This window comes from Dreissena polymorpha, chromosome 10, assembly GCF_020536995.1.
Source record: "Dreissena polymorpha isolate Duluth1 chromosome 10, UMN_Dpol_1.0, whole genome shotgun sequence".
In the NCBI taxonomy this organism is placed as follows: domain Eukaryota; kingdom Metazoa; phylum Mollusca; class Bivalvia; order Myida; family Dreissenidae; genus Dreissena; species Dreissena polymorpha.
Genome location: NC_068364.1, coordinates 88394457 through 88407004, shown reverse-complemented (window position 1 = coordinate 88407004; position 12548 = coordinate 88394457). Strand labels below are relative to the sequence as shown.

Below are 12548 nucleotides of genomic sequence, written 5' to 3'. Positions count from 1 at the left end.
TATAAAAGGATACACCATTTATAAACTCGACCATGCACCTTGTGTAAAAAACTAATCTTTATGATACAACTTAAAAAAAAACATGAGAAACTTACCTCTCGCGCGTGGCTTTTGTTGTTGTCTGGTATCGAAGTGCCATCTGTTATCAAAGTATCCGCATACCCAGCTTGATGATATTGTTTTATAATGGTATGAACCCATCTTCCGTAATGTGAAAAAGTCGTGGGATTAATTTTTGCTCCATGGAAAAAATATAAACGTCTTGCCTTGCCAACATGTTTTGTATTATAATTCTCGCTTTTATTAGTTGTTAATCCACACACATCACAAGCACTTCCTTTTTAAGTTACATCGTCATTATTTTATTTTGGGACCGTGACCTGTGAAAATGGGGTTTAATGCATGTGCGTTCCGTCCCACATTTGACTGTACAGGACGACACTTACCGCCTAAACTGTTGTTTTTTTTGCTAAGAAGAGACTTTCTTTAAACGCAAAATACCATAAAATCGGAAAGTGTCACATGCATTACACCTCCTTTTCACAGAGCGCGGCTCATTTTTATTAAAACAGGACACGGACTCCTATGGCAAGCGGTTCGACGCATAATCCCAAGAAACTAGGTTTCTCATGAGAACCTAGGTTCTCACAATAAGAACCTAGGTTCTCGCTTGAAGATTGCACTGAGATCTCTGAGAACCTTGGTTTTCAGAGAACCTAGGTTTTCAGAATTACGCGTTAACTTGCTCGTTTGGAATACGGGACACATATTATTCAGGGCGCAGGATCAATGGGGTTCACATATGATTACACACGGGCTGGACAGAATGAAAACACGCCGTTAAGAACTTTAATTTTGCAGATATCTCAAGTTATTGGAATATGTTTGCAAAGTCTTTAGCGCATAAGTTTTTCTTGCAGTGTTGTCGATATCTTACGATTGAATAATACATTATTACACATTATCAATATAGATAAAACTTTAAAAAATACCATAATGATTGCTTACTATATCACAGACATACTTAAAATACAAAACTGTACCGTACAGTAGTTTGAGGTCCGAACAAGGGAACTGAATATCTGAAACTCATTTAATGATGTAACAATGTATTATGTAACGATTGATCTGAATTTGTTTCAATTTTTAGTCTCAAAATAATATTTACAATTAAAGATGTATTTCGTAAACAGTTTAATTTTTTATTAACGTGTTCAGACCAATGTCGACCGATTACTTTACTAATTTCATTCCAAAAGAAGTTTCCTACAAGTTTCGTAGAATATTACTGAGCATTGTCTGAAAATTGTTTAAAAAAATGTTCTTGGGGAGAAACACTCACGGTTTCACGCGTATTTCTTATCATTTTACACATATGCCGCCAGCGTGTATCCAGCAATGGGAGACAACTGGAGGTTAATTATGGCAAGATGTTCGACGCATAATCCCAAGAAACTAGGTTCTCATTCTTGTTTCTTGGGATTATGTGTCGAACCGCTTGCCATAGACTCCCCCGCTGAATTTCATAGGACTCACTAACGAGTGGTGTGTTTCTGATAAAATAAGTCGCGTTCTGAGAAAACTGGGCTTAATGCATGTGTCGTCCCAGATTCGTTTGTGCAATCCGCGCAGGCTAATCTTGGACGACACTTTCCGCTTTAATGACATTGTTCGTTTAATGAAGTCTCTTCTTAGCAAAAATACAATTTAGGCGGAAAGTGTCGTCCCTGATTAGCCTGTGCGGACTGCAAAGGCTAATCTGGGACGACACTTTTCGCACATGCATGAAGCCCAGTTTTCTCAGAACAAGGCTCACATGTGAAAATTGGCAGAACATAAGTTTTTCTTTTAACACATTGAGCTTAGTTGAAACAAACGTACAGTATTGTATTCACAGCAAATATTCCTTCGTGTGTTTATGTTAGTGTCCCAGTATTAACAGCAAATGTCCCTTCGTGTGTAGACGTTAGTGTCTCGGCATTAACAGCAAATGTCCATTCGTGTGTAAACGTTAGTGTCTTAGCATTAACAGCAAATGTCCCTTCGTGTGTAGACGTTAGTATCCAAAATCGAAACACGACTCTCACTATTACCATCGTCGTACAGCTTGCATATTTTGTCCAGAGTCGAAAAAGTAAACGTTGCGCACTGCTCAAGTCGTAGACACTTATCCGCACACATTGCACGTGACATTACGGTAGGCGTTGCTAAGGGCACCATGGCAACGCCCATAGCCATGTCGCGTGATTCTAGAACGAAGTACCCTTTCAACTGCTCACATGAAGTGGATTATGAAACTATTTTATTTTGATTTCAGCAAAACAGATAACACAAACTGGGTATTAAATACTCACGTGGCCTAGCTGACAATAATATATTAGTAAGTAAAAACGCTCCGGTGCCAAGCTTAAGTGTAAAGCACCGTAGAGAAAACACACCTTTTTGATACAACGCGTCAATTAAATGTTCGAATACTGTATTTGCTATTCGATTTCATCTCTTAAAAATGTGTGTGATTCGGAGTTTATGGTAAGTGCGCCAGTGTTTACATGTAGTGATGCATTAATATATTAATGAGCCAATGCTTCTTCCGGCGTTAATGACCGGATGATATTAAATGCCACTGATCATTCTACACAGTGAGTTTGTTTTAAAAGTTTTTTCAACATGTTTCGCAATATTTTGAAAATCGGGAAATGTAGTGCGATTCAGAGAAGATTTTTTTCATGCACACATATGCAGAAACATATAATAACAACCCATTTGGAAACGTAATGGCCTTTATAAGTTATGGTAAAGATTTAACATAAAATCGATTTATTTTTCCTGTATGACTAGCAAATTTCCACCCAATAAAATAACTGACAACATCAAACAAGTGCTTTCAACAAGCACAAGTTCTCCGATGCACAAAACCATTGACTTCCTGTCGAACGAATAGATAATTTTGTGTTTTTTCGAAAGAGAAGGAGCCAATGCCAAGGAGGTGGCGCGAATGACAGGAGGTGGCACCAATGCACTATTTTAGCCATTTTTTATTTTCGATGCCGACAATACACTTTTTGTTTCGTATTCAAGGTTGATTGTTCGATCAAAATGAAATATAATCAAAATAGTAAAGCCTATATAATTATAAAGAAACATTGTTGCGAAGAGATTTTAAAATGTATGTTATTGAATATACCACAATACTGGAGAAAAGCTTGAGGATAATGAACACAAAGGTAACGATTAAAGCCGAAGCTATCCTAATTTGTTGCAGATATAAGTAGGAGCGAGTGGCATATGTTAGCCTATTTAAGATTCGTTGACCTTTTGCCTTTGAGTAAATAAAGCAATTTTAATAGGGGAAAAATCTCGTTTCAAGAAGTAGTAATATCTTTTTAGTACTTCGTGAATTTTGTTTTTTTGTATTAACACATTTGTTGTATAGAATATATTTTGAGCATGTTGAGAATTTAAATATTGGATTTATTGAAGATTACATATTTTGGATTTATATCGAACAACATGTTTCATTTTCAGGTTATTGACTTCTTAATTTAGTGGGTAACTTATATATTCATATATTTACATCTTGTTTTTTGTTTATAGAATGTGTATGTGTATAGGAACATTATTTATCAAATGTAAGTCATGTGATAATTCATATATCGTGCATTGGCGCCACCTCATGTCCTTAGCTTCACCTCTTTGGCACTGGCTCCATCTCTTTTGGAAAAAAGCAACAAAATTACCTAATAGATTTGCAAGATGTCAATGTGCCTGTGCATGCAGCAACAAGTATATGTTGAACGCAATCCTTTGATGTCGTTCGCGAATTAATCGGGTGGAATTTTGCTCGTCACAAAGGCACAATATTTTGATTTGCTTTCAAAAACTCCACCATGTCGCAATTTATAAAGGTCTGAAAGTTTCCAAAATGGTTGTGGTTGTTTGTTTATGTACATTTGTGGATAAATAAATTTTGACATAATCGCACTGCATTTCCCGATTTTCAAAATATTGCAAAATATGTTGGAAAACATATAAAACCTACTCACCCTGAAGAATTAACGGTGAAATTTCAAAACATCCGGTCCTTAGCGCCACCTCGGAAATAGCATTGACTCATTTATTAATGCATCGCACAAAACGAGGTGGCGCCAGTGATTAACGGCCGTGCTGACAATATTGAGCTCCAGTATTCTTGCATTAGTTATTTAGTGCATTAATTCATAATGTCGTTAAAGCTTGACAGCACTTAGCTAGAGAGTTCTTGTATTAGATATTCAGTGCATTAATGCATAGTGTCGTTAGTTTGACAGTAATGAGTTCGAGTGCTCTTGCATTAGTTATTTGGTGCAATAATTCATAATGTAATTGGCTTGACAGCAGTGAGCTAGATTGTTCTTGCATTCGTTATTTAGTGCATTCATGCATAATGTCGTTAGCTTGACCGTAGTGAGCTCGAGTGTTCTTGCATTAGTTATTTAGTGCATTAATACACAATGTCGTTAGTTAGACAGCAGTGAGCTCGAGCGTTCTTGCATTCGTTATTTAGTGCATTCATGCATAATGTCGTTAGCTTGACAGTAGTGAGCTCGAGTGTTCTTGCATTAGTTATTTAGTGCATTAATACACAATGTCGTTAGCTAGACAGCAGTGAGCTCGAGTGTTCTTGCATTAGATATTTAGAGCATTCATGCATAATGTCGTTAGCTTGACAGTAGTGAGCTAGAGTGTTCTTGCATTAGTTATTTAGTGCATTAATACACAATGCCGTTAGCTAGACAGCAGTGAGCTAGAGTGTTTTTGCATTAGATATTTAGAGCATTCATGAATAATGTCGTTAGCTTGACAGTAGTGAGCTCGAGTATTCTTGCATTAGTTATTTTGTTCATTAATGCATTATGTCGTGAGCTTGACAGCAGTGAGCTAGAGTGTTCTTGCATTAGTTATTTAGTGCATTAATGCATAATGTCGATAGCTTGACAGCGGTGAGCTAGAGTGTTCTTGCATTAGTTATTTAGTGCATTCATGCTTAATGTCGATAGCGTTCTTGCATTAGTTATTAAGCGCATTACACTACGTAGATAAATTGTGTCTCTTTTTTGAAAACAAAGCTTTGTTCAATGGATTGAAAATATAACCAATTAATAAAAATAATTTAACATATACAGAAATGCATCTTATGAGCCTAGATTCTTACCAGGCGTGGCAGGATAAGATGAGGGCCATATTCCAGAGTAACACTCATCTACAGCATTCATGACGTCACCATTTGCAATCTTACTGTCATACATGACGCAGCATATTGCTTGACCCGCAAACGCTTGGCTAGACGTCCCGTTCAACCTTCCGCCTATGCGCAGTGTTCCTGGCAAACCAAGGCGTGGATTGGTTCCAATGCCTGAAAGCCTCACAAGACCCAGATCAGATTGGGATTTCATGAGCTTCAGCTCAGGGTTGCTTTCGTCGTACGCGAGAGCGAGATTAACCCATTCATTGCCTCCCATATCTTGTTCTGAAACAATTTGCCCAAGTGAGTCACCTGTTACACTTATCACATCGACAATAACGTGCGTGGTGTTGCACCAAAGTACAATGTCCCGGATTACCCTTCGGCTTACGATGGGGCCCGGATCTTGCTGATAGTTGAAAACGGTTCCACCGATAGTGCTGCAGGCTTTTACAGTCAGAACAAATGCAAAATCTCCCAAAGTACCTGCAGAACCCGACACGACTCTTAAATCGACGTAGGAACGTCTGTCTCCAACAAACTTGATGGCCTGGTACCCCAGATGTTGATTCAAGTCGCCAATTTCTTTTCTGCATCCGACTTTCCCTCCTTCGGCCGTTTGTTTTATGATGTCATAGGAAGGGTCAGCAAACGCAAGTGGCCATGTCATAATAGGTTGTGTGTAGCCGGGAGCAAATACCCACGAAGTAACTGGTATAAATGGGGTTTAATAATAATAATAAAAATAATGATAATAATAAAAATAATAATAATAATAAAAATAATAATAATAATAAAAATAATAATAATAATAATAATAATAATAATAATAATAAATTATATTCACTAGAATTATTGTTATTATCATCATAACCGTCATCACAGCATTAAATTATTCTAAGCGATCTCTCAGTCACAGTTTCAAAATAATAATAATAAGAAGAAAAGAAAATCATTGTTATCGAGAAGATCTTGCCAGCATAACATGCAAGTTCATGTAATTACTCTCATAAAAAGCGGTAACATCAAATGGTTCGCCAACACCACCAATATTACAATTAAACTCCTAGTATTGTTTTGAGAACTATTAATTGTATATTATTAACTTAAAAAAATTATCATTAAAAGTATCCTTTAAATAAACGCAAACGTTACTTACAAAAGAACGATAGGCAGAAATGTAAGATCGCCATTGTTGGGTCTCTTCGTACATATAAGCAAGGCTATTACTACACTTGTCAAATATAGTTCCAATAAGGAGGAAAACAACACTTAGGTTCAATAACATTAAAAATATGTGGTAATATGACTTCATCAACTGTCATGCGCTACAGACACATTAAAGGAGTATATAACTCGTTATAATCAAGTTGCATTATGCTTGTCCTTGGTAACTTTTCTTTAAATAATGGATTTTATAAATGAGGCTCGTACTGGGAAATCTGGGCTTTAATGCATGTGCGTTAAGTGTAGACTCAGATAAGAATGTGCAGTACGCACAGGCTAATCAGGCACGACATTTTGTGCTTTATTGATTTTTTTGTTTAAAGAAAGTCTCTTCTTAAAGAAAATTTAGTCAATGAGGAAAGTGTCGTCCCTGATTAGCCTATGTGGACTGTACATGCTAATCTGTGACGGCACTTAACGCATTTGCATTTAGCCCGTTTTCCCGAAGGAGGCGTATTGGATTGATGAAAACAGTCCGTTTCTTCTCCATCAAGTTAGTCGATAAAATCGGAATTTTAAGAACGATTGTTTGATTCTCAATGTGCATTCGAAGTTTTGATAGTTGATTCTGCGATGTAAATTCGTAATACAGATTTTGTTATATCTAGTGCGTATTGTGGAATTCGTAACTTTTTGTAGTCTTACTTAAATAGAAGTTAAACAATACAATTATACAGCTTTTCATAAGTATTATATATATATTTATACACCTATGTTATACGTTTATGGATTGATCAGAAGACAATTAACGTAATACAATCTGAATTTTTCCAAATTACGGTAGTTCAGGACAGAATAATTTAAATCTTATATAAATGTAAGCGACGGAATAACACGATGGTAAATAAATAAAACTATACTTCAATTGAAAATATCATTTATAGTGAATACCTTTAAAATATAAACATTTTCCATCTGCACCTTTAAGGTTTTCGCAAGAAGCGGAAACGAACACTTATCTAGTTCGTCTAATTGGCTTTCTGGTCGGCTTGTCATACATCTTTTAATGATAAACAATGAAGTCCACCGAGTGTGAGTCGGGCGCGTCTTGTTCAAATCTGAACCACATGCTTTTCTTCCGTTCTCTATATCAATACTGCTTTTAGTTGTTGATCATAAATCAGCGGTGCTTATTTTATTGAAATGGGATTATCTTGTAATTCCAAGGCCTCGAAATATTCAAACAATGGTGGGACATTTATACGTGTCATAAATATTGTTTTTCGATGGATCTTGATTTTTTCTCTGAGTGGATTGCATTAGCTGTCATTTTTAACGTTTTATATCTGCCTTTTTTCAAAGGTTCTGAAACGTAACACGCAATGTATTTTTACATTTTTACAAATGGACTAAAATGACGTTAACCATTCTTCATTAGATTGAATACAGCATAAGAATTATCGACATCAATCGGCAGAACCAAAGTTCAGTAACATATCTTTGTTTAATGAAGCTTCGGTATTTTTTGCTGACAAAATAACACATTTAAATAGATGTTTTCGAAATCAGAATTTGCGAATCCCACAGCGGTCTTTACCGCGATTTATGTCCAATAAATGAGTCGCGATCTGAGATAACTGGGCATAATGCTTGTGTGTAAATTGTCATCCCATATTAGCCTGTGCAGTTCGCAAAAGCTAATCAGCGACGAAACTTTCCGCTTTTATGACATTTGTCGTTTAAATGAAGTCTCTTCTTAGCAAAAAATCCAATTAAGGCGGAAAGTGTCGTCCCTGATTAGCCTTTTGCGGACTGCACAGGCTACTCTGGGACGACACTTAATGCACATGCATTATGTCTAGTTGTCTCAGAACGCGACTCGAATAAAAAGTATTCTGAGAAGGGAAAGAGGCTATACAATATTGACATAATAGTTAATATGCTGAAAATATATCTTGAAATAAGCATGCACGTCCTCGTATCTCGACCCGTACTCACCAAACAATTCTTAGACTGAGGTCTAAGAATAAAGACTATTCATTAAATTGCGTTAAATTGATATATTTAAGAGTTGCTTGAATTTTGAGTTAAGCTTGGCATTCAACAACTCTATCTATATAATTCTTCATGTAGAACATTTTGTAAATTACATAGTCACCAGTGGAGGCCTGTATCAATCCAAACATTGAACGCATGTTTCTTGGTTCCAAGTCTATTCTTTGTGTCTTGTTCTGTGAATACTGGGCATAATGCGTGTGCGTAAAGTGTCGTCCCAGATTAGCCTGTGCAGTCTGCACGGGCTAATCAGGGACGACACTTTCCGCTTTAACTAGATTTTCGGTAAAAAGAGACTTCCTTTAAACGAAAAATACCATTAAAGCGGAAAGTGTCGTCCCTAATTAGTCTATGCGGACTGCACAGGCTAATCTTGGACGACACTTTACGCACATGCATTTTGCCCATTTTTCACAGAACAAGGCCACCTTTATTCTTTAGTCTAAGAATGGGTTGGTGAATACTTGCCCACGTTGACAATTACGTAAGTCGCACATGTACCATAATATGGCTATCAGACATATCAGTAATATCATCAAAGTAATACTAGTTGTTGTTTTAGGTGGTTTCTTTATTTAAAGCGAAAATCATTACACTTATTTATTTTTAAGCGTAGATATAGAGCCAAATATCCGTTACATAAAATATGTATCCATGGTTTGAAAACGGTGAAAATAAAACTATGATATAGAGAATATTTTTGGGTAAGGTAGATTGTCGATTTTAGTTCACAAGTTAGCCAATAAATAATTTTTTTTACATACAATGTGAATACATAATTGACAATATATCGAGAGCAAATATGTGTGCTACAACGGTATATTACTATGTAAAAGCGTTGTGAATATCAAAGAAGATCCATATTCACCATAATGATTTTGCTTATTTTGACGTCAACGGAAGTACCGTTTGTCTAAACGTCGCTAAAACGCGTCATTTTCTGTCTAAAAAGCCATATTAGACGTACAGAGAATATTCCATGTTAAAAGGAAAACAATTCAGATAGTTCGATGAGACTAAATGCTATAGTTACGATTCTGCATCCAGAGTTTCGCCCCCCCCCCCAACCTTAAGATGTCGGCAATCACGTCAAATCTGTTAAAAATGTCAACATTCGGTGCGTATAATGCCATAAACCCATGCGAAAGACGTCGAGCCTCGGACATTTGCAACGAAGTTAGATGAGGTCCGGTTTTATTTCAAAAACTGCGGTCCTCATTTTCGAAACAAATCACTTTGGTCGGAAACGAAAATGAAACTTTGAGTTTAAAAAATTATTAACTGTAATTGCTTTATATTACTTCGTTACTGAGTAGATAGATTTCCGATAAAATAGAATGGTTTTTTAACAACAAGCGGACTGAAACGTTGTGAAACGCGATATAATTGTAATTTTATTTTAATTTTTGTCACTGGTAGTGATTTTTTTCACCAGGGAAACATCAACACAATTTCAAAGTAAATATGGCTCGTATGGATATTCAGGAGCCGTGAGCCGTGTAAGCCTTTCTGAGACGAAACGGATATATTCAAGTACACTATAACATTAATATAGAATTATATTTATCAAACAATAATTATTTTAAAATCTTTGGTGAGACAGTCAAAACATAACCTTTTAATTTATAAAAGAAATAGCCGAAACATATTAAAATAACTAAATAGAACCTTGCGAAGTAATATCAAAATCATTTGTGATCTTTCGCCACGCAAAATAGTCCTCAACTCAAAGAAAAAGGAAAGTGACAACACCAAAATTGCTATAAAACTCGATTCAAATTTATTAAGCATTCTAAATTATACACTTTCAACTAGACCACAGAAAGATTTGTTCAAACTTCAATAATTTTTTAAATATAGCAACATACCAAAAACATTGATGGCGGCTATGTTTAACTTACATATTGAGAACCCCTATGCCAATCATGATACGACTAAGTGATTTTATAGAAGGAAACTCTGGGTGTCATGTAAACCTTTGCTTTACATGACGACACGACTTTACACTGCTACTTCATGTACATAGCGGACTGCTATACCGTGTAAACCTTTGTGTAACTAGTCGGATAAATTCAAGAACCAAGTACACTAACATAGCATTATCTATATTATCGCGTGAATTTATCCCACACAGTGCAAAGGCGATTGATGACGTCACTATCCATATGGCCGAGTTCGCTACGTGGTCAGCGTGGTAGGTCAGCTGTTTTCCGTAGCGCGTGAGCAGGTCAAGTACCACCCCGTTCGTCCAGCCGAACCCTTCCTGGATGGGAAACAAATTTTAATACAAGTGCAAGCAGGCTTTGGCGTTAAACGTGTTTATATGAACCGCATCTCTGTATCGGAAATTGTAGTTTAGCAACCATTTACAAATTTAAACCAGTGCAACTGCTTGTAAATGTCATTCATATATTGTTATTACAAAACAGGCATTTTATATTAATTTCTCGGGCGTTCATTGAAAATAGTATTAAAATAAGTGCATCGTCTACATGCGCATCCGTTTTAAATGCTTCGATAACCAAACCGCTAGTGCAATGAAGGATGTACCTCATTGACAGCTTTCTGTATTTCACAACTTAGAATGAAGCAAACAGGATGCCTGGATATACCTGGACGTCGTATTCACCACCGCTTCCACGCGATTCCGTAGTCTGTCACAACGTACTGTAATCATCATATCACAACGTACTGTCATCATATCACAACGTACTGTAATCATATCACAACGTACTGCTATCATATCACAACGTACTGTAATCACATCACAACGCACTGCTATCATATCACAATGTACTGTAATCATATCACAACGAACTGTAATCATATCACAACGTGCTGTAATCATATCACAACGTACTGTAATCACATCAAAACGTACTGTTATCATATCACAACGTACTGTAATCACATCACAACGCACTGTAATCATATCACAACGTACTGTAATCATATCACAACGTACTGTAATCATATCACAACGTACTGTAATCATATCGCAACGTACTGTAACCATATCACAACGTACTGTTATCATATCACAAAGTACTGTAATCATATCACAACGTACTGTAGTCATAAACTAGATCTTTTACTGGATTGGAGACCTTCTTTTTTATGAAGTACAATACTTGTATACATTTTAATACATCTAATTGGAATAAAATCTGTGTTCTTGTTCTAAATAACATCCTACATAAAACATAGTAAGAGGAATTTAATATTTTTTTCGTACGTACGTTTTAGAAATAGTGCAAGCTCGTAGTATAACTCCATAATATAGTTGTATATTACCAAACAATAGTTTCAACTGTTATAAAAATGTATACCGTAATTTTAACTTCATTGATTTAAAGGCTTAGCCGATATAGATGAAACTTACTTTTTCTTTTTTTTCTTTCGCTGCCAGCCGACGTAGTTGCTCTTCAACCATTGGTCAGCCAGATTCAACTCAGCTTCCCGGCTTTTGTCGTTGATACGTTCTAGTGCGGTTATGACGGCGTCTATAACGGAGGCCACGCGTTGGGAAAGTCCCATTGCTGCCCGGTGTTCACCAGAGACGACTGAACGCCGCTTTTAAAGTTCAGCAAGTTGTGGCCCTTTCATAGAATAAATGCGGTCAATGCATCTCGTTGAAAGCATATGCAATTTAACACATTTATGTGAAGGCACTCTTTTGAACGATACAATGTGAAGACATATTTTGCGCCAGCATCCTTATAATTTTCAAGGATTCTTATGTTATACGTTCCGTGGATAGTGGGTATGCCGCTCTTACGGTTACTGTTTAAGGTAGCAATTTGCAAGGACAACTAACTACTGAGGGCGGGGGGCAAAAGGTACAGCCGGAACTTGCAAGTCTGCGGGAGAAGCTGTAAAGACAGGCGGATACGCGACATTAGACCGCCCATGCCATCCTTGCCTACGGACTCAAAGCGTAGCAGTGTTAGAGAAAAAGAAGAAGAAGAAGAAGAAGGAGGAGAAGAAGAAAAAGAACAATAAGAAGAAGAAGAAGAAGAGGAAGAAGAAGAAGAAGAAGAAGAAGAAATAAGCATTTTTTCTAAATACAAGTATATACGTTCATGGTAGGCGGAAAGTGAAGCCG

General features: G+C 36.5%; 1 protein-coding gene and 1 long non-coding RNA gene across 2 annotated transcripts in view; both read right to left on the bottom strand.

The window, feature by feature from the left end:
* The window catches only part of LOC127848409 (lysosome-associated membrane glycoprotein 2-like), a 43997-nt gene that overhangs the window by 16287 nt on the left and 15162 nt on the right, over positions 1-12548 (bottom strand). The gene's annotated exons all lie outside the window — the stretch shown is intronic.
* On the bottom strand, positions 10212-12256 carry LOC127848410 (uncharacterized). Its single transcript, XR_008034492.1, has 3 exons — positions 11826-12256; positions 10994-11110; positions 10212-10706 (listed from the first exon to the last, which is right to left on the bottom strand). It is a non-coding gene; the product is annotated as an uncharacterized LOC127848410 (long non-coding RNA).